Source organism: Rhineura floridana, chromosome 1, assembly GCF_030035675.1.
Source record: "Rhineura floridana isolate rRhiFlo1 chromosome 1, rRhiFlo1.hap2, whole genome shotgun sequence".
Taxonomy (NCBI): domain Eukaryota; kingdom Metazoa; phylum Chordata; class Lepidosauria; order Squamata; family Rhineuridae; genus Rhineura; species Rhineura floridana.
In genome coordinates, this window is record NC_084480.1 from 19,792,606 (window position 1) to 19,811,677 (window position 19,072).

A 19,072-nucleotide genomic window follows, 5' to 3' on the forward strand; every position below is an offset into this window, starting at 1 on the left:
GAACTAGGCACAGGGCTACTACAATGATAGTGGCTTCTGACCCAACCACTTAAATTAACTCATTTAAATTCACAGCAGAAATGAACTGGACCCTCAGGAACCAGAGGTGTGCATATAAAAATTATTCTAGTCACTCACTCTTTCAGGAGACTTTTAAGAGGTGGTTGGAAGTCACTGACTAAAGTTGAATTTAGCACAAAAGCAGAGACTCAACATGATTTAATAAATAAAGTAGAGAAACTGATGAAAGACTACCACTATATACACATTATTCTTTTTCTTCCCTTTATTGCAAAGAATATTCCTTCATAAATCACTTTTTAAAAATAGATTTGGAGAGCATCCCTGGTAAGAAAAACTTGCAAGCAGGTGATAATGTGTTTCATTAGACAAAGTTAAATTTCAGTTCAGCCATGAACTCAAAACTTTTTTTAAAGGGTTGCAAACACTTGAAATTTTATTATTATTACTATTATTACTATTATTATTATTATTATTATTACTATTATTACTATTATTATTGTTGTTGTTATTATTATTAGGTGCGGAGATATATCAAGTCCATTGCACTGCATAGCAGTTTTTGGTGGACCGTGGAATCAAATCAATCACTGAAATCTTCAACTCACTAAGGCTGCCTTCCCCAACTTGATAATTCCTATCATTCCTGCAAATGAGCATGTTGTCCAAGGCTGATGAGAGTTGGAGTTGAAACACATCTTGAAGGCACTGGGTTAGAAAAGGCTGGACTAAGGTATACAGAATTTTTTTAAATGGTGCTAATGGGAAAAAAAAGTACAGCTGTTTGTTTTTGTTTTTCCTGGTCAGTTGGCAAACTCATTAAAGTCAATTAAATGAAAAAAACAATTAAAATCCTAGGTACATGATCAATATAATGCCTAATAAAATGGTAGTAACCTTACTATGATGTAAACAAGTGCTAACATGCTTTACAGCAGCCTTTCCTAACCTTCACGTCCCTAGATGTTGCTGGACTACAATTCCCATCAGCCCCAGCCAGGATGGCTAATGGTCAGGAATTATGGGAACTGTAACCCAACAACATCTGGAGACCCAATGGATGGGGAAATGCTGCTTTACAGTATTGTAATGGACTACATCCCTAAACTGTGTCATGTCCCAAGTCCAATGGATCCAACTGGACACTGATTAAGGCAGACATCAACAGTCCTGGTCAAATGCTATACAGAACTAGACAGATATATTACTGAATGAAACACCTCTGTGTGGCTTGCTGAAACTTGAAAACTTTGTAGAAAAACCCAATAGATTTTCAGATTTCAGGGTACTAACTCTGGAAATGGGGGGGAAAACCCAATGCCTTGAGAAAGTGCAGCTCAGTATGTGAATTTTACAGTAGATTTTTAATTCCTTTTTGACTTAGGATATTAACACTGTTGTTGCAGAGGTTTCCTAGATTTATCTCTGCCAATGCAAAGAAACAATATATGCCCACGTTTTGTAGCATGAACCTTGGAGATTAAGAATTCTGCATTCTGTCCTTTATTCTGCTTCATTCCAGATTTATGACTCTCAGAAAATCACCTTTTGGGAGGTGGAATGTATGGCATTCACCTCGCAAAGGTGCTGCAAGGCTTAGCTTATTATATATGCTAAACTGCTATTAAGACCTTTTTGATGAAAAAGGTTATAGGAATTTTTAAATTATTGCTCTGCAACTAAATGTTTCTCCTTGACAAAAATGGAAGAGGGTATAGAAACTTTGTTTCCCCAGAAAAATGCACCTCATGTGCTTTTATCACCAGAGGAAGATTCTACTGGAATTTCACTCTTCTTGTTTCAGCGTTCCCTAAAATAGAGAGACGTGAACAACAAAAGAATGGAAGAGAGGAACATCATATCTTTCCACATGAGTAGTTTTGATTACTGTTTGCTTTGTTTTCTAATTTTATTGAGTTGGGCCACTTGAGAAGAGAGGTAGACTGGCTGCTTCCAACAGTACCCTAAATGCAAAGTAGTGTGAATAGTCAAAGACAGTGCATCATGAGCCTTAGGGTACATCATGGCAATTCTGAGCTTGTGTCAAGGCCCAAGAGAGGAAGCAGAAGTCCCTCTACTCTTCTTTTTAAGGGAGAGTCCATTATGTGCTTTGTGGCATATTAAAGCACGTTGGAGTATGCTTGCCTGATTGCTCATTAAAAATGTGTTGAGAATCTCCTGTGACTATTCTAGTTAGGCAACAGTCCAGCAAAGCAATTAAGAACAAGCTTAATTTAAGCATAACTATGAGGTCCGAGTGCATTATATAGTTTTGCTTTTCATACCAAAGCGAGCAAAGATAAAACATTCTATCTCTAAATGTTTATATAAGATGCATTACACTGAAGACAAGAGCATGACTCCTCCCAATTGGACTGTGCTAAAGGTAAAGGTGTCCCCGCACTTATAGTGCGAGTCGTTTCCGACTCTTAGGGTGACGTTTTGCGACGTTTACTAGGCAGACCGTATATATCTAGATCCGTTTCAATCCGGTTTCAGGCCCGGTTTTGGCACCGAAACAGCCTTGGTCGCCCTGTATGATGACCTGTGTCGGGAGAGGGACAGGGGGAGTGTGACTCTGTTGATTCTCCTTGATCTCTCAGCGGCGTTTGATACCATTGACCATGGTATCCTTCTGAGGAGACTCGCGGAGTTGGGTGTCGGGGGCACTGCTTGGCAGTGGTTCCGTTCCTACTTCGCGGATCGTCACCAGAAGGTAGTGCTTGGGGAACATCACTCGACACCATGGACTCTCCATTGTGGAGTCCCTCAGGGGTCGGTTTTGTCCCCCATGCTTTTCAACATCTACATGCAGCCTCTGGGTGCAGTCATCAGGAGTTTTGGAATGCGTTGCCATCAGTATGCTGATGACACGCAGCTCTATTTCTCCTTTTCATCTTCTTCAGGTGAGTCTGTTGATGTGCTGAACCGTTGCCTGACCGCGATAATGGACTGGATGAGAGCTAATAAACTGAGACTCAATCCAGACAACACCGAGACATTGTCGGTGAATGCCTTCCCTGCTCAGATGGTGGATGTTAACCCTGTTCTGGATGGGGTTACACTCCCCCTGAAGGAACAGGTACGTAGTTTGGGGGTTCTTCTCGACTCTTCTCTGTCTCTCGAGGCCCAAGTGGCCTCGGTGGCACGGAATGCATTTTACCATCTTCATCTGGTAGCCCAACTACGCCCCTATCTGGACAGGGACGACCTCGCCTCCGTTGTTCACGCTCTGGTAACTTCAAGATTGGATTACTGTAATGCGCTCTACGTAGGGCTGCCCTTGAAGACAATTCGGAAGCTTCAGCTGGTGCAGAACGCAGCTGCCAGACTACTGACGAGGACCAGTCGGTCTTCGCATATAACACCTGTCTTGGCGCGTCTGCACTGGCTTCCTATTTGCTTCCGGGCGAGATTCAAGGTGCTGGTTCTTACCTATAAAGCCTTACATGGCGTGGGGCCTCAATACCTTGTGGAACGCCTCTCTTGATACGAACCTACCCGTTCACTTCGTTCAGAATCTAAGGCCCTCCTCCGGGTACCAACCCATCGGGAAGCCCGGAGGGTGGTTACTAGATCTAGGGCCTTTTCTGTGGTGGCCCCTGAGTTGTGGAACAGCCTCCCCGAAGATGTACGCCTGGCGCCTACACTTCTATCTTTTCGGCACCAGGTAAAGACCTTTTTATGCTCCCAGGCATTTTAATTTTCTTAACCATTTTAATTTTCTTAACCATTTTAATCTTTTAATCTGTATTTTTTAATTTTTGTCGTATTGTGTTTTTGTAGTGTTTTTTTGCTGTTTGTTTGTATATGTTTTTATGCTTTTTTATTATGATATATTGTATTTTATCTTGTTTGTTCACCGCCCTGAGAGCTATTCTGCTAAGGGCGGTATATAAATTGAAATAATAAAATAATAAATAAATATGGGGTGGGATTGCCAGTTCCTTTCCTGGCCTTTCTTTACCCCCCAGCATATGCCGGGTACTCATTTTACCGACCACGGATGGATGGAAGGCTGAGTGGACCTCGACCCCTTTTACCGGAGATTCGACTTCCTCCTTTTCGTTGGAATCGAACTCTGGCTGTGAGCAGAGCTTCAGCTGCATTACCGCCGCTTACCACTCTGCGCCACGGAGGACTGTGCTACCAATAGTTTAAAGTGGTTTTACATTGTCAACAAATTTTAAATAATTTTACTGTCAGAATTATGTACCGTGCTGAGAACACAAGAAGAGACCTGCTGGATCAGACCAAAGGTGTCATGGGCCCCATGTAGAACCTCTAGTAGCTCCATGTCTAGCATGTTAATTGATGTCAGTAACCCCCCCCCACCTTTGCCTATGATGAAGAGCAGAGAGTAAAAGTAGTCTGTCGGAGATGGAGATAATTTCTCCAAGGTCACATAGAAAAGACAAAAGGAGGCTTCAGCTAAAGGAATCAAGCGTCTTTCCCCAGAAGGAGCCCCTGCCTTGCCACAAAGACTAGAAAATGCTAGTTAGCCAGTGCAAGTAAAGTATATAGTGTCTGGACATGATAAGATTGTTGCAACAACTTTCCGATGTTGATGGGCTGGTGATTTTCAACAATTCCTTATTCCGCTTGCAGCCCCCAGTGCCACTGTTCAGGGGATATAGGGGTCTCCCTACTCCTCCCAACACAGGGAATGCAGCTAGCTGCAGGATAAAATTTTTATTATTATTTTATTTAACAAAATAAAATAAAAGACCTCCAAGAGATTTCCTATGAGGAATCTGGAAAATAGATACACTATTAGACAAATTAATGGAGGATAAGGCTATCAGTGGCTACCAGCCACAAAGGCTATGTTCTAGCTCTGTTGTCTGAGGCAGTGTGATTCTGAATGCCAGTTGCTGGGAATCATGAGCGGAGAGAATACTGTTGTGCTCGGGTCTTGCTTGAGGGCTTCCCATAGGCATCTGGTTGGCCACTCTGACAACATGATGATGAGCTAGATGGGCCTTTGGCCTGATCCAGAAGAGCTCATCTTGTGTTCTTAGTTTTTAGAAGGAAAGATCTGAGAAGATATTACATAAACAGGACTACAGATGTGGCCAGGGTAAAGACTGGAAAAAACTGGGGGGAAACCCAAGGTTTTTTCCAAGATTTTTCCCAATTTGGGGGGGATGGAACATTTCAGGGGGGGAACGGGGGGTTCCCCATTTTTCAGATTTCCCCCCAGACTTTTACATCTCTTAACAGGACACTCTTCTTCTTTGACAAATATCCATAATTTCATCTAAAATGCAACTACATAGTGCTGTCCCCAAGCAATGTGTACCGGTAAAAGTGTTGAGATCCCTTCCCGATAATGCTTGTATCAAGAAATAGAAGTCATTCTTACTGAACATTCCTGAATTCCTCTTTATACTTCCTCTTTAGTTTACTGTAGCAATATTCCAGGTGAGAGCAAGCCATTAATTTATTATAAAGGGATGCTGGAGCATTATTTGTCATCACATTTATTATGGATTATTACTAATTCTATTACTTGAAACAACAGATTTAATATGATTGAACAAAAAAGGCATGTAGAAAAGATTAACAAAGCAAAGCACTTAATTTATATGTAGAATATGAATGGGGTTTGCACGTGCAGTTACGAAGCTTAGATATTTGTACTACCTATCTGCAACCTAGCTGTATGGTTAAGAAACAGTTTGCCTCCACCTTGATCTATTTTTTCCTTGCATGTTAACATGTTCGTTAATGTTATATTTCTCTGCATCACAATTCCTAATATCTCAATGAAACATTAAAGTGCTAATAACACAAGACATTCCAGGTAAATATTTAATTACGTTCTTTTAAAAATGTGCTTCGTTTAAATGACAGATCAGATCAACCATTGCATTCAGTTAATTAGGCAGAGCTTTTTAAAATCACGGGTGTTATGTAACTGATTATTAACTCCTTTGGATTCTGATTCAAGGCACATCCAAATCATAGAAGAAACTCTGAATGGCTTTTCAACAGACTTTACAGGAGGTTTGGGTTTCACGGTTTCTATTCCATTCTGAATGCTGTAATCATGTGCCCAGCAGAAATCAATTATTAGCCTAAGTGAAAATCATATATATTTGAATACAGGATTACAGCCTAAATCCTCAGAATACATGTATGACATGATTCAGGTATGTACAGCTACTTATCTCCAAACTTCCCATTTGTGTGTGGCTTGCTTTCCCATTCTCCCCCCCCCCAACTTCCAGCTCCCCAACAAAACATTACATGGTAATTTAAGCTAGTCATGTCACAGGTATGTCAAATTTCAGCCTGCTGTAAATGGATGACATGCAACTTCCATTCAGGCAAAGAGGTCTCTCTTTCTTCTCCTCCCTCCTGAAGTCCTCCCATGAAAATGTTGGGGGTGCGCCAGGTGCTGGACAGAGAAGAACAGGAAGTCTTTTTACATGAGCAAAAGTTTGCTGCAGTGGCAGATGGACACTGTTGGATGTCACTCAACATTTATGACATGAATGGAAAAAATGGAATGTACAATGTACTGTAAGTATTTCAGCAGCAATGGTCCTATAGTGAGCCCTACCAGTAAAATGAAATACTACAACCATATTTTACCTACACTTAAAAAAAACCTTTTTAATGAATAGGCTAAAATAATGGAAAAGGCTATAGAAATCAATATTGGGGTAATTTTGAATATAATGTAGTGCAACTATTGCAGATACATGTGTGATCCCTTTGAGAATTCCACAGAGACGTAAGATAATCTAAGTCTTTGCAACAGCCATTTTTACCCCCCTCATCAAAAGTGCCCTCACCAAAATGCAGCTAAGAAAATAACAGCATGGCCTGTCATGAACTCTGGATATGTATTAACTTTACTAGTACAACCAATAGCATTATATTTCAGGCTTCAGCTTTTTCTTTCCAATAACTGCTGTCAAATGTACATCTTCACTTAACTCTCCCAAGACAGAGATATCTTAATTGTGTGCAAATTTATTAGCAAACAGACTTACAGACTTCAGATTGCTGCCAAACAGTGTGATCCACAAGACACTTAAACAAACATTCTTGAATTTAATCCACTGTGGTCACTTGAAGTCAATGGGACTCAACAGCTGATGATTCACAGCTGAGAGTTTGATCCATTGCCAAGGAAAAACATTGTGCCTAAGGTGATGTGAGAGCATTAACATTCAATCTGTGGTGTTCGATCTATGATGATCCATTTCCACATGCAAATCGTCACTTAGTGCTGAAGTTATCAAGTTGTGCTCCTGTGAACAAGCTGCTGGTATAAAACTACATACAAAAGCGTTTGGGCTACTTTAGGCATGCAAAATTCATTCAGTACTTTGGAACTATATGCAGAACATCAGACAACTAACTTTAAATCTTTAAGGTTGTATTCAACTAAATCCCTGCATTTGCAGATTTACTTCTGTGAGTACAACAGAACTTTCCCTCCTGTTCCTCCCCTTGTGCATCTCACAAATGTGCTCGGGGTGGTGGTGTCCCTCAAGCAAATTTGCAGGTAGCATGGGGAGAAGAGAGCGAGGTGAAGTTCTGTTTCACTTGCACAAGTTGATCCACATGCACAAGTTGGGTACAACCCTTAGCCTTTCTTGCTCTGACCCTTTCTCTAATCAGTAACATTCTATTTCCCCCCCCTCAAAATACTTCAGTGATCACAGAATGCATGCAGAACTTCAGCTACTTTTTCCCTTTAACCTAACCTATAGTAAGCATTCTACTGCTTTCATTCATAACACATACATGCATTCTACTATATTCTTAATCTTGGATATAACCATCCTAACCCAGGTTAAACCTTTCCGCTTGTACTGTATTCAGCACAATTCTCACATGTCTCTAGGGACATGTAAAAGTCTTTTTTACCAAAAGATAGCCCAGAGACTGTGGCAGTAACTTCCTCACCAAAGACTTTCCACAGTAATGCATGTCAGTGGTATTAAAGGCTAAATTATAACGGTGTGTGCTACCTGAATATGAACTTGAAGGAACTGGATACAGAAACACCTACAAAGCAAACAGAGATATTCCTGTAATAGTAGCTCTCTTGTTTCCCCTGTAAAGGGCCAAAAACGTGATAGAACTCAACTCAGATATGCCTCTGAATGTTGTGTGTTATCTTCATTTCAGCCTTCAGCTGGGACCATCGGCCTGAAAACCTACAATTTCTACTTGTAAAAAATGCACCTCTTTTACTCCTGTCCCCTGCAGTGGTATACAAATGAACAGTTCCTACAGTCAATTCAAACACTTAAAAGTTCTAGCGGTGTTAACTGGAAAATCCAAACAGCGGTACAAATGAAATCTAAGTAAAGTGGCGTATGTAGTGCTGGGGGAAATTGGATGTGAACGCTCAGCATTGCACATATTTAGTACCCCAAATTAATTTTTTTAAGGAATTGAGGCTTATTTTGCTATTTATTCTCTACAATGCCTTTATCAGACAGAATGAAAATATAAATATCACCCATAACTATATTTCTGATATAAAACTGGGCAATGGCAGGAACAAGTTCCAACTTAGACTTTCGATAGATTTATGGTTTAATTTATTTTTACCAGGGCTGGGCAAAATTCAGTCTAGCTCAATCTCTATTTTTTTTCCTACTTGAATCGCCATGACTGACTGATGTTATTACACCTGATAAGCAAGACCACATAACTAACCTGTGTTCAGTGAACCTATGCACTTTTCCTTTAAAAGCATAACAAGTGCCTTCTTGCATTAGACCAAGATCAATCTTAAGTCCAACATCCTTTCCAAGAACTACAGCAACCAGCAACTATTAGGTGGTCCACTGAAAATTTAAATTCTGCCCATTCTTGATTTACATTATTTATAAGCTGCTGGGACAGACCAGTCATGCAACAGAGTGGACTAACCTGCTTCAGGTAGCACCATGATGAAGACAGGAACTGTTATCTGAGTGGTGCACCAAGACTTAAAGTGTTGGTCCTAGTAAAGGGGGCACATCTGGCCTCTCATTCAGGCAGCAAAATATCTTGGGTTGGCACTGACATGCTGCTCTTCCAATAAATGGTCCAGCCTATTTAAGACATTTAAGACACTAAAAACATGGGTGTGGGTCTCATATTTCTGTCAAAGTTCTTAAGTCTTTATACAAAATGGGTGGTGCACATGAACAGCTACTATATGGAATAAGCTACTTTAAAATGTTCCTTAGTATGCAGCAGATCACCATGAGAATCAGGCCATTCTCTCTATACCACAGCAAGCCTCCCCATTTTTTTCTTACTTTTGCGCTGATGCAGTGCCATAGCCTGATCCGTGTGGTGGGATGTTACACAAAAAGTCCTATTCTGCAATGTGTTATACATGGGGCTGCCTTTGAAGACAGTTTGGAAACTACACCTGGTACAGAATTCAGCACCCAGACTACTAACCAGGTCAAGATGGTAAGAATGCATAACATCAATTGTGGCACGGCTGCACTGGCTACCAATTATGTGGTTCAGGAGCCCAATACCTTAAGGAGCGCCTCTCCCCACATGAACCAACCCAGACCCTGCATTCGTCATCTGAAGCCCTTCTCCATGTGCCTCCTCCAAGAAAGATGCAGAGATTGGAAACACGAGAATAGACCTTCCACCAGTGGCTCCCAATTTGCAGAAGCTCTCCCCAAGGAGGCATGCCTAATGCCATCACTGTCTGTCTTTAGGCACCAGGTAAAAATGCTTTTATTCACCCAGGCCTTTGGAGTGATATTTTCTGATTGTTTTTAGTCAGGTGGGGAGAAGTTTAGCATTTTTTATTCTTGTTTCTATATTTGTTTTTAGCATAAGCTGCTTTGAGTTTTCAATTTGAAAAAAGCATAATCATTATCATAATTATTTCTCACCTCTGACCTCCATGCGTAGACTGAACACATTAAGGGAAAATGGGATCATACTCCCTGCCCCATACCTGACCTGACTTCTATACATTCCACAGGAGGTGAGCATGGAGCTCTATACATATACTGGGAGCACCACATGACAAAATGAGAACTGTGGAATTTCCTATGCTCACCTTTCAAGTCTGCTAAAAATCATAGGAACACAGGAAGCTGTGTTACACTGAGTCAGACCACTGGTCCGTCTAGTTCATTATTGTGTACACTGACTCTCTAGGCAGGGAGTCTCACCTAGCCCTACCTGGAAAAGGTGTAGATTGAACCTGGGACCTTCTCCATGAAAGGCAAATGCTCTACCACACAGCTGCAGTGCTTTCAAATGTCTTTTGAAAGGTTTTATGGATCTGTGCTTTTCATCTTTTTTTTTAGTTTGATGTTTTAAATTTCTGTTATCTTATCTAAGCTACTGAGGTCAAAAAGGATAGGGATAGAAACAAATAAATAATCCTGACAGAAGAATTAAGAACATGTCCAGTATGCCCACCCATCCATGCCAGCAAAGCCAGGGGATTATGGAACCAAAGTTCTCTTGTGGCATCACTGAAAGCTCCTTGCCATCGAGCTATTTTAATTTCAGCTTTACAATATTCAGGTCCTTCTAGCATATTAAGGTTTTGCCCAGTGATCTGAAAAATGGCAAGCAATCACTCCTGTGTATTATCTTCGTAGGTCGTGCCTAAGCTTTCAGCCAATTTTCTTTGTATTTAGACTTAAATGTGCAAACCGCACTATATTAGTCTGCAAAGCATCAATGAGAAGCCTTAATTAAGTAACAATGACAGATAAATCCATTTCTTTTTCAGTAATCAAATCAAAGCAGGTTGACATAACACAGAAACTTAATACAGTTATTCCCTTGTAATTGGAAAAAGGCCCTTTACTTCTCATTAAAGCAATCTTCTGGGTATTGGCATAATAAGACATCTCAGGGCTTTAATATTACCCTATAAAAGCCTCAAGATACAGACTCCCTTAAGCAAACATGCAAGATTATCTAATTCCTTCATCACAGTGGAACATGTCGTTCCTATTGTTTTAAAATTGTTAATTCTTTATCTCATCTATAGTCCAAAAATAATACATCAGCATAAGAAAATGAAGACATCAGTACTATTCTTTAAATGATTTCAAAACTGAATGATGAGTTATTACTAAAATGGAAGGATTTTTTATTTTAAATTTATGAAATGCTTTTGCAAACCGATTACAAAAATATTAGGCAAACTAAAAAACATGAATACTTTCCAATATACATTTATTTCAGACTTCGTCTAAACTCTTGCACCACGTCTAAAGCTTACGCTGTTGAATGAGCAGTTAACAGGAGAGGTGCGATAAGAGTTGGGAAAACAAAAGAAAAAGGGAAAGGAGGAAAATCATACTGGGAAACAGTTCTGAAGATACATGGATGCTACCTAAAATGTCACCAGAGACTGAAGAAAGAAGGCCTGAACAAAGATTCAAACCCATGGATCCATATTTCTTGAGGTCAACAAAATCAGTTGTTTTATTTTAGAATTTGTTCCTAATCTATATCAACACATATATATCACATTTGATTCTCACAGCTACTATTAGATGAATCTGAGAAGCAATGAATTACCCATGGCTGTTTGATGAGTTACAGTGATAAGTCGCTTACTGAGCCTGTATATGCCACATCCATACTTTCTTGATAAAATAGTTGTATGAATGAGTTAATTACTCACTTTATCCATTGCCTTCTACCGTCTCTGGCTTATAACAGAACTCTTTTAAGCCATATTTGATTACAATGAAAAATATGGCTTGGATCCTAACTTTTCCCTCCATGAATGAAACTAGCTTCCATACCCAGAAGGAAAGTTCTGTTCACGAAAGGGATCTTTCCATGAATGCAATTGTGCTTCCACTCATGGAGCAAAAAGTTAGGATCCAAGCCTATGACCTTGTGCCGAAGAGCCTAAAATCGTTTCTCTTATTGATCAGAGCCCTCTTCATGTGTTACTTGCATGAAGGGGCAACATGGATACAAAGGTGCTATGTGGATGTAAGTTTAGCCAGTTCCTCCCAGGCTTTAAATCATGTGGGATCTACTGGAAGTGACTTTTACCCTGACCCCATTGATAGGCAAAGTCTCTCTGTGTGTACATGCAGTCGGGTGTGCTGTCTGTCCATTGGGGGGAGGGAGTTAATATGGCACATCGGATAGAAGAGAGAAGCAGCAGAGCTGCCAGGCGCAAAGGAGCCCTCCACATTAGTGGAGCCTCCACACACACTAGCAGAGCCTGGAGGAGCCACACAAAAGGAGCATGGACCAGAGGTTAGGATTGCTCTGCTCATCACCTTTTCTTTCATAACCCATGACAAATGAAAAGAGGTCTTTATACACATCACCTCCCCACTCCCCAGTGTAAAAAGCAAAAGATCTGCCATGTACTAACAAAGGCAACTAACGTAGCATATGATAGGATATTGTACAATATGGCTGCTAAATCATCGGTATTAATGAATTATTATGCGATTCTAATGTGTGGTAAAAGTTGGAATGAAAAGTTGAAATGGGAATTGTTCCCTACATTTCCCACATGGCTGCATGGTTGTCTGTAGTAGAGGTTTATGGATGACTATGATGCATAGGTATGCTATTTCCCTCCAAGTTGTAGAGTTTCATGGGAAGGAATATTTTAGGGAACAGTTTGTCTTCCCTGCTTTTTCTACAGATTTACAATACCAAGCATTGGTTATACTTCAAATATTGAAATACTTTATTTGTAAGGTGTTTTTTAAAACAATCTCACTAAACTTTTGTGTGCTTGAGGATTTTTCTCCTATACCAAGAAACCATAGTGTGCTATCGCTGAAGTCATGTAAATTATTATTATTATTATTATTATTATTATTATTTATTAAACTTTTATACCGCCCGACTAGCAGAAGCTCTCTGGGCGGTGAACAACAAAAATACTAAGATACACAATATAATACAATAAAAACATGTAACAATAAAACCGTCTAAAATCAATTACAACAAATGAAAAATCAATAACTTAAGTTAAAATGCATTGGGAAAGAGGAAGGTTTTAACTTGGCGCCGAAAGGATAGCAGTGTCGGCGCCAAGCATACCTCCTCAGGGAGACTGTTCCACAGTTCGGGGGCCACCACTGAGAAGGCCCTAGATCTTGTCACCACCCTCCGGGCCTCTCTATGAGTCGGAACCCGGAGGAGGGCCTTCGAAGCAGAACGCGGTGAGCGGGCAGGTTCATATCGGGAGAGGCGTTCCAACAGATATCATGGTCCCATGCCGTATAAGGCTTTATAGGTTAATACCAACACTTTGAATCTGGCCCGGAAGCATATTGGCAGCCAGTGCAAGCGTGCCAGAACAGGTGTTATGTGATCGGACCGCTTGGTCCTTGTCAACAATCTGGCAGCCGCATTTTGCACTAGCTGCAGCTTCCGAACTGTCTTCAAAGGCAGCCCAACGTAGAGCGCATTGCAGTAGTCCAAACGCGAGGTTACCAGAGCATGTACCACCGATGTAAGGTCCTCCTTACTCAGATAGGGACGTAGCTGGGCTACCAACCGAAGTTGGTAGAACGCATTCCGTGCCACCGAGGCTACTTGAGCCTCAAGTGAAAGGAAAGAGTCTAGAATGACTCCCAAGCTCCGAAACCGATCCTTTAGGGGGAGTGTAACCCCATCCAGGGTAGGGTATATATCCACCATCCGATCAGAGAAACCGTCCACCAGCAGCATCTCAGTCTTGTCAGGATTGAGCCTCAGTTTGTTAGCTCTCATCCAGTCCATAGTCGCAGCCAGGCAACGGTTCAGCACATCGACAGCCTCACCTGAGGAGGATGAAAAGGAGTAGAGCTGCGTGTCATCAGTGTACTGATGACAACGCACTCCAAAACTCCTGATGACCGCACCCAACAGCTTCATGTAGATGTTAAAAAGCATGGGAGACAGAACCGACCCCTGCGGAACCCCATATTTGAGAGCCCACGGAGTCGAGCAATGTTCCCCAAACACTACCTTCTGGAGACGACCCGCCAAGTAGGAGCGAAACCACAGCCAAGCAGTACCTCCAACTCCCAACTCCGCGAGCCTCCCCAGGAGGATACCATGGTCAATGGTATCAAAAGCCGCTGAGAGATCAAGGAGAATCAACAGAGTTACACTCCCTCCGTCCCTCTCCCAACAAAGGTCATCATACAGGGCGACCAAGGCCGTCTCAGTGCCAAAACCAGGCCTAAAACCCGATTGAAATGGATCTAGATAATCGGTTTCATCCAATAGCGCCTGGAGCTGGCCGGCAACCACACGTTCCAAGATCTTGCCCAGGAACGGAACATTTGCTACTGGTCTGTAGCTGTTGAAACTTTCTGGGTCCAAGGAAGGTTTTTTCAGGAGTGGTCTCACCACCGCCTCTTTCAGACAGTCAGGGACCACTCCCTCTCATAAAGAGGCATTTATCACTTCCTTGGCCCAGCCAATTGTTCCTTCCCTGCTAGTTTTTATTAGCCAAGAGGGGCACGGATCAAGTATCGAAGTGGTTGCACGCACCAGTCCAAGCACCTTGTCCACGTCCTCGAGCTGAACCAACTGAAACTCATCCAATAAAACATGACAAGACTGTGCTCCGGACACCTCACTAGGATCAGCTGCTATAAACTGAGTCTAAGTCCCGGAGGATGCATGAGATTCATGTGTTTTTGCGATGAAGTCACTAAGCGGGTTAAACCATTATCAATGAATTTTCTAATAATGATCTTACATTCTTATTTGGGTTACTCCCTGATTTATTTCTTCATCTCAAGGGGGCAACAGTATGCCTCCCCCCGTACTAAATTACTAAAAAGAAAAACACAAAAACCCACCTCTCTACATTTTTGCCCACTTTCTGACCATTTTCCTGTTCTAACCCAGGGCTTCATGAGTTTGTTTGTTAACAAGTTCCTGGTTTATAAAATAAAGTATTTGGTTGAGTTATAACCAATTTGTTCTGATTTCTGTTAAGAGTTTCCAACCTGACTAGCACAATTATCTGTGTTGCTGCACTTCATCACACACTAGAAAACAAGAAACAGGCAAACAACACTGATTTTCCCAGGGATTAAGTTGGTTGTATGTATTCGCAGAGACTCTTCCCTTTATTTATCTCATCTGCTCACTCCTATAACCACAGGCAACTGGGAGAGACCAGATGAGATGCAAAAGAGGAAAACTTTGCCAAAAGTGTCGGTTGCTATTCACACTGGGAGGATGGAGTTTACAGAGCTCACTGCCTTTGGTACTTTGGTTCACGAGAGTATTTGTAGTTGGTGAGGCCAATGTCACTGGCCCTTCAGTTCTTGCAGTTAAAAAGGTGTCCCACATTAAAAATGATATCCCCTATAATAATCAGGCATAGATTCCCATCGCCCACCCCCACCAGAAGATGAGCATGTTCCAGATATTTCTGAAAGTGAATCCACCATCTCCCCTTGAGTTTGGGGGAGGGGGCTTTTTTGCCATCAGCATATCCACAGAATTGGTTTCCAGCTATAAAATTAAATAGTTGAAAGGCTCACGTGAGCTTTCTTTACTATTTTGTTTTAATCAAGTGGATCATGTTCTGAATTATGATTGCTCCTTCCACCAAAGGGAAATATATTTTCTATCTCCATGCTCATCAAAGTTCCAGACAGCTAATCATATGTGAGTGAGTAAGCTTATTTTCATTGGAAAGGCTCCAGAAGAGTGCATGTCCCATGAGTGGTTTCCTTGCTCCTTGAGAAGCCAGCCTTCCTTTTGGAATGCCACCAAGATACCTTCTCCATAGAGAGGATTGTTGCTGCTGTTATTACTATCATGTGAGCAGCATTTGGGGAACATGCCAGCACTAAGGGGGAATGAAGTGGACTGGAAATGCAGTTGACCTGCTGTGAAATGTAGGTAGGAAAATTTTGGATTAGCACCGATGTGTGAGGATATAGCTGTGTGCTGCATGTTGTGCAAGTTTTCAAGCAGTAGGAAGCTCCCAAGCTATAGCTTTCGACAAGAATGTTACTAATGTTTAGTTTTAAAATAGACAAACTCTTTCAAATACAGGCCACCTGTTCCTTGGAGGAAAAAAAAACTTTAAGTGTTAAACAATTCAGAGAAATACAGTTAAACGAGAAAGAGAAAAACCAAGTTATTAACAGAAGCTTTCCTTGTTTGAGAGTAGTCTGCTTTATTTGAGAAGGAGATGCAGAACATGTTAGGAATAGCCAGTTCACTAGGAGAGTCTGAAAAAGAAAAACAGGTCTGACATAGTAGGTACAGCAGCAGAAGGGGACCTGATGTTGCTAGATACAACTACCATCATTTCTGATCACTAAGCATCCAACAGACATTAACCTTAATTGTGTGTTACTCTCTGTTAAAGTGCCTTGCCTGTTTGGGTCTTGTCAAGCATTTGCTTATTCCAATACCTAGCTTTTGGCAATATGCTTTTATATATTTTTTCTACTGTGGTTTGTTATAGTGTCGGAGTGGGACCTGGGAAACCAGGGTTGAAATCCCTGCTTGGCCATGAAGCTCACTGGGTGACTTTAGGCCAGTCACTATCTCTCAGTCTAACCTACCTCACAGGGTTGTTGTGCGGATAAAATCAGGATGTGGGGGAGAACGATATTTATATACCACCTTGGGCTTGGAGGAAAGGTGGGATATAAATGTAATTTTAAAAACGGTGTTTACAGTTAATGCTGTTTTAGTATAGTTTGTAAACTGCCCTGAAATTTGATAAGTGTGCTATATAAATATTTTTCATATAAATAAATAAATGCTGGCAGGGAGTTATGGGAGTTGGAGTAAACAACATCTGAAGGGCCACAGGTTCCCCACCCCTGATGTACAGGAAGGAAAAGCTCAGAATAGCCTCATGTTAGTTCAGACACGTATGCATGTATGTCAAGTGCAGTACAACCCTAAGCATGTTTCCTCAGAAGTGAGTGTTGCCGAGTCCAATAGGACTTAGTGAGTTTATGGTTGCAGCCGCAATTACTCCTTATCACTTTGCAATACTCAGCTGACAGGGTGGGTTGTTTCCTTTGAAAAGTTTAGCAGTTGTAGCAACATCAAATGATACGAACGTTTTATCTGTGGTGAATAATGTGTGATGGCTTCTACAGACATGGATGTCAAAACCTGATGCTACAATCCCAGAGGAATGAATGGTATGTGTGAACCATGCCTCTGGGGCACAGTAGCTTGGAAAGTGTCTGAGGTGTTAAAGACAGTGCCCAGTGCGGACATCCTAACACTACCAACATGCTAGGCTTTTCTGCCCTTCTCTTGTGTTGTTGGCAAAGACCTGAGTTCACTTAAAAGGAAATACCCTTCCCTGCTGAAGAAGATTGGCAATGTCATTAGAACTTATTTATTCATGTGAAATAAACACTTGTCCCATCTTCACACATTACAGTGTACACATAGGTAGTTTAAGGTATAGCTATATACAACAGTCAGTTCCATATTAGCCATGCTAAACTTGTAAAGCACAATCTTTTAGGTCCAGGGAATGGAGGTAAGAATATGAGTTGCCAATTAAAGTTTAAAACCGCCACCATCACCTAGTCTTAAATGCCACAACAAGAAACTTACCTAAATTTAATTGTAGAAATAATAGGAGACCAGTGAAATGGTGCAAATTTTCTAACAGGGGAATTTGCACCCTTTCACTGGTTTCCTATTGCATCTACAGTACTTCTGATGCTGAAGTTTACATTGTGTGAACAGTGCTAGTCTTCAAAAATCAGATCAACAAATCCTTCAAATCAAGCAGTATAAATCCTAACAAGCAAGAGACCTTCAAGCCAACCCCCTAGAAGCTCAAGCAAAAGTGCCCCCCCCCAACTGTCATCTTAAATTTCCTGAATAGAAAGGGTGGGAAATAAACTCATTCGAAAAAATCTTGTATTTCACCAATGGGTTCCAGACCAACAATGGGACTCAAAACAAGGAGCACATATCAATTTGAAACAGAATTACACTGTAGAATGCATCTCTTTCACATATCCTTTGTACTGAAGAATATATAAAGACATGATGTGAAATGTCAAAAGCATACTTTCTTCTTGGTAAAACAATTTATTCCTGGAATGTTTAAAGAATGAGGTACAAATCTATGAGTTATTCAAATAAATTGAACCACCTGCTGCATATATGGAATATACAGATTGCATATCGAGCCATGTTCAAGAGCTTGGTGTTAATATATAAAGCCCTGAACAACTTGTGATTAGGTTACCTGCAACGCCTGCCACTGTACTGACCTGACTTAGATCATCTGGAGAAATTCCACATGTGGCACAGCACCTTACAGAATATTGCAGGGCGGTTACCCCCCAAAATTTGAATTTTCTACTATTGCCCCTATACTATGGAATGCTTCCCTCTCATACATGAAGCATCATAATTTATTTGCTTCAGATGTCTTGTAAATATGTATATTTTGCCCAAGCTATCCCTGACCTATAAGATTGGACCCCAATTTATGTGAATGAATCCCCTGGATTTTTTTCTTTTATTTGATTTTATGTTTTCATATGTTTTTACACTGCTCTTTTATTGGTTTTAGGTTGTACTTTTGTTTTAAGTATTTATACATTCTGTATACTGCTTAGAGATTTTTAAAATATCAAGCAGTTTTTAAATGCTTTTAAATAAATAAAATAAACAAACAATATCAATAGTCTGTGCTAACATAACACATAACCAAAACCTTCACTTAAATCCCATTCACTGGGATCTAAACTGGCAGATATGGCTGCTCTGTTCACTCTTGGGGGGTGGGGGGAGGGTTGGGCTTCACCTTGCAGCATCCCTCCCATGCCCCTGAACCCTGTTGCCCACCCCTCTGGAGGTGCAGCCGAAGAGGCATGAGGACTGTCACTTCTCCTTCCATGTTTTCCATTTTTTACTCATACACAAGGAAGGATATGTGGCTCTCACTCACCTGGTTGGCCACTGTGAGAACAGGATGCTGGACTAGATGGGCCACTGGCCTGATCCAGCAGGCTCTTCTTATGTTCTTATCAAAACTTTTCTTAATGCTTACTGTTGAGAAGTATAGCCAATTATACACAGACAGTTTAAGGACGAG

At 41.0% G+C, this 19,072-nt stretch overlaps 1 protein-coding gene across 16 annotated transcripts in view; it reads right to left on the reverse strand.

Annotated features, from left to right (window-relative positions):
• The window catches only part of TCF4 (transcription factor 4), a 522,418-nt gene that overhangs the window by 360,250 nt on the left and 143,096 nt on the right, over positions 1-19,072 (reverse strand). The window lies entirely within an intron of this gene.